General features: G+C 33.6%; 1 protein-coding gene across 3 annotated transcripts in view; it reads right to left on the minus strand.

Moving 5' to 3' along the window:
- Positions 1–393: 393 nt before the first annotated feature.
- The window catches only part of LOC105483329 (fidgetin, microtubule severing factor), a 140,882-nt gene continuing 137,167 nt past the window's right edge, over positions 394–4,108 (minus strand). For all 3 annotated transcript variants that reach the window (XM_011744159.3, XM_071072863.1, XM_011744158.3), the window contains one exon: positions 394–4,108. This exon is cut by the window's right edge and continues 11,257 nt beyond it. The gene's annotated coding sequence lies outside the window, so the exon portion shown is untranslated.

Consider the following 4,108-nt stretch of genomic DNA (forward strand, 5'->3'; position numbering starts at 1 on the left):
ATAATTGCAAGTAAAATTGGCACGCTGCCCAGGAGAGTACATCCAATAAATGTAGACTGTTTTCACTACAGAAAAAGAAAAAAAAAATCAAACAACCATAAAAATTTGACTAAGAGTATCAGTCTGATAGGTCAAACCTGAAGTCCAAAAAATTCTGGCAGCCCATACAGTATATTTTGTCACTCTCATCTTTTAAAGACAACTGTCATAGATTCTGAACAGGGCCTAACAGTAGTCTCCATGTTTAGTCACTGTGACACATACATTTGGTCAACTGAGACTTTAGGCAAAGATGGTATCATGGTAAAAAAAAAAAAAAAAAAAAAAAAAAAAATACAGCCTTTTGAGTCAGTAGAACTGAGTTAAAATTCTTACTTCACCATTTACTATCTCTTCCATTTTAGATACATTGCTAAGCTTCAGCTTTCTCTTCTGCAAAATGAACATTTACTTGGCAGGGCTGTTGAAAAGATTCATTGAAATACAGCACTTAGCACTGTGCCAAGTCCCTAGTAAATGTCTGGAAATGGTAACTGTTGTTCTTATTACTATAAATATGGCATCGTATATTCACCTTTTTATATATCACATACCTGTGATGATTTAAAACTGACATTTTGCTTCAACCTCTTTCCTTAATAAGAATACTTTCAGTTGTGAAAGTTACATGTTTTTAAGTAATGTAAACTCAAATTCATTACTTCGTGGTGTGTGTGTGTGTGTGTGTGTGTGTGTGTATGTCTAGTTACATAGGAAGATCCATACTTACTAATGTATTCTTCATATCTTCAAGCATGGAATTTATCACTTATTAGATTCTATTTTTAATGTTAGTATCATCATGAGACATTATAATAATAAGAATATTACCTAATTTTTTTTCTTTTGAGACAGGGTTTCACTCTAGTCACTCAAATTGGAGTGCAGCAGTGTGATCACTGCTCACTGCAGTCTCCACTTCCCGGGCTCAGGTGATCTTTTCACCTCTGCCTCCTAAGTAGCTGGGACTACAGGCAAGCGCCACCATATCCAGTGAATTTTTGTATTTTTTGTAGAGATGGGATTTCGCCTTGTTGCCCAGGCTGATCTCAAACTCCTTGGCTCAAGCAATCCACTCGCCTCAGTCACCCAAAGCGTTGTGATTACAGGCATGAGACACAGCACCTTGCCACCTATGTATTTTTCTTTTTACTGGTTTGTTAATTTTTGTTTGACTTTCTGATATCAAAATAAGTAGTCTTTCATTTACTGAGATGGGATATCTATAAATAATAAAACTTAGCCTTAAAATTGTGGATCCCGAACTGAAAACATTTGTTTACTGGATTTACCATTTCAAAGACCTTAAAATTTTGTTCAAATATCACTGACATATAACTAAACTCTTTGGAATTCTGTAGATAGGAGAGAATAGCTTGGAAGATCCCCATCAGAATTGAACTTACCAAAGAATTTGAAAAGGGCATTTAATTTCAGCTACTACTCCTCTTTTACCTGCCCTCTCATATTGTTGATTGTCACAATAAGCAGTCTCGTCGCATTGCTACTCTGAAGCTATTACACATTTTTATGGGTTAGACTTTAGGGAAAATAAAAATATTGGACCAATTACATAATAAAAATAAAACACCATTTACTCAATGATGAAGTCCATTTAGTTCTGTTCTCTCTGACCTTCCTCACTCTGCCTCCCCCATTTCTCTCAACCTTCTTTAAAGTTCAAAACCTACTAGAACACCAGGAAGAGTAAGTAAAATATAAAATGTCAAGAATGTGATGAATCCACCTCCCAGAATTGGTATCATTGACATATATGTTGGATCATTTGAGATTTTAGATAGTATAGGGTTGACTCATCCAATATTTTCAAGAATATTCCCACCTAATTGTATGCATTCTATCTTTTAGGAGGCCATTACCTGATCATCTAGTTTTATTTATTAGAGAGGAATTATGTTTTCTAAAAATAAATGAAATGGTACAGATATAGATTCTCCAACTTTACAAACCACAATAGTAGACAACAGGCAATTGAAACTGTTCAGCTTTGGTCGGGAAAGTAACCAGCACTGGGTGATAATGTAAATCTTACTGTCAAGAAGAGTTTAACCTTTCAATTTCAATGGTTAGGAAAGAAAAGTTTGTCATTTTGGCTGTTGACTTGAATATCACCTACTTAAAATAAAGACTTAACTATTATAGTAAGGTATTGCTTAATTAATAATTCATAATCAGGCTCAATTTTAAGTCAGTTAACTAGCATTCACCAGAATCCTTGTAGATAGAGTAAAAATATGTTAGCTTGTAAGAGTTGGTGAAAACGATTTTCTAAGGCTCATGATAACCCCTATGAATGATATCTTTATTACTTCCTATTTATAGAACTGTGTAGAATGCATTAAATTGAACTAAGATTTGAGTCAGTAGAAGTGAGTTAAAATTCTCACTGCATTAAATTGAACTAAGAGATATTTAGTTACCTAATATGACTTGTATATAGATGAAGTCTTAAACCTTTCTTTTGGCATAATTAGAATTATTTGGCGAGGTATCATGTGAAATGATCATATAATAAAGTATTTTACTATAATATGAATATAAATATTATCATTATGGTAACTTCATTAGCATGCTATAGTTTCATAACTATTTTTACTTGCAAATTTTTTGTTAAAAATGGACTGAACTTGACAAAGGTTGAGGGGGAAAAAGAGGCTTTAAAATATGTAGACATTATCTTTTTAGTATATCATTGGCTTTTAGTCACTTTTATGTCGCTTAGCAACATTTAGTAAAGATCTTTGTTTTAAATCGAGTTGCACAGCATTCAGAGGCAAACCCAGTTGGAAATCCAAAACTTTCTGCTTACTTAAATTGTCTAGGGCTAAAAAGGTATTTCTAACAATGATTTAGAATGATTCAATTAAAATAATGTATACAGTACTGCTTCCCTTTACTTTCAAGTTTTAGGTGATATTATAGCTAAGTCACTTTTAGCTCACTGAGAGAAGGACCAAGATGACACAGCCTCAGATATTTTCTGAAATTTCCCATGGAATTGGAGATCTGTTGGAACAAAAACTTTTCCACCCCTCTGCCAGTGGTCCTTAAACCAACAGCTTTGGCCTCATCTGTGAATGTGAGAGAAGTGTAAATATATGAATCCTACTCTATCTATTGAATCAAGATCTCTGGGGGTGAGGCCCAGGAAACTTTGTTTTAACAAGCTCTCTAGGTAATTTTTATGCATTGTTGAAGTTTGAGAACCACTGCCCTAGGCCAAGGATATAAAAAGGAGACAGACATAAAGTAGGCTAACATCGAATGAGCCTGGAGAGTAAGCATTATGTGGCTGTCTTCTACTATCTCCAGTTGTAGCAAACGGCCTTTTGCTCCGTATCCTGTAGTGTTCTTAGAGTGTTCTGTAGCATCTCAGTGATGGTTTAATATTAAGTGTGTTATGTGCATGTTGGGGAGGTCAGGAATTGTGACGAGTAGGTAAGAAAAGAGACTAAAAAAAGTATTTTAAATGTGTTTGAAAAAAATAGAGCATGAACATTTAATTCTTGGATAATTTCCAATTATTACAATTTAATAGCACTCAATTGAAAATAATATGGTCTTATGATCAGTAAAAATCTATGTTGTAAAACCGTATTAATAGGGTGAAACAGAAATGATGAGACTTTTATGCTGCTTGTTTCTGAGAGTGTTTGATAAAATAGCAAGCATTATGATAAACATATGTATCATTTTTTCAATATGTTCAAATGATATACAATATTTAGTTTTATTTGTGCAGAAACAAATAACAGTCATTGTGTAACATAAGGAAGCACTTACTCTGTTCATGTTTTAAATAAGGCAAAGCAGACAATTAGAATACAGAGGGCAAAAAATAGAAACCGCACTCCTTTTAAGACACTACCACTGCAGGCTTAGGAAATTATGTCATTGCTGCTAAATCCAAAATTGTTCCTTTACTACTGCCTAAACTTCAGAAGTTATTCATAATTAGAAATCAAGATTTCCCTGTGCTCTTACACTTAATATAGCCTCATCCCACTCAATAATTTTGTGATTTAATTCCTCACTGTTAATGTCTAAA

The sequence above is a fragment of the Macaca nemestrina genome, chromosome 11 (assembly GCF_043159975.1).
Source record: "Macaca nemestrina isolate mMacNem1 chromosome 11, mMacNem.hap1, whole genome shotgun sequence".
NCBI lineage: Eukaryota > Metazoa > Chordata > Mammalia > Primates > Cercopithecidae > Macaca > Macaca nemestrina.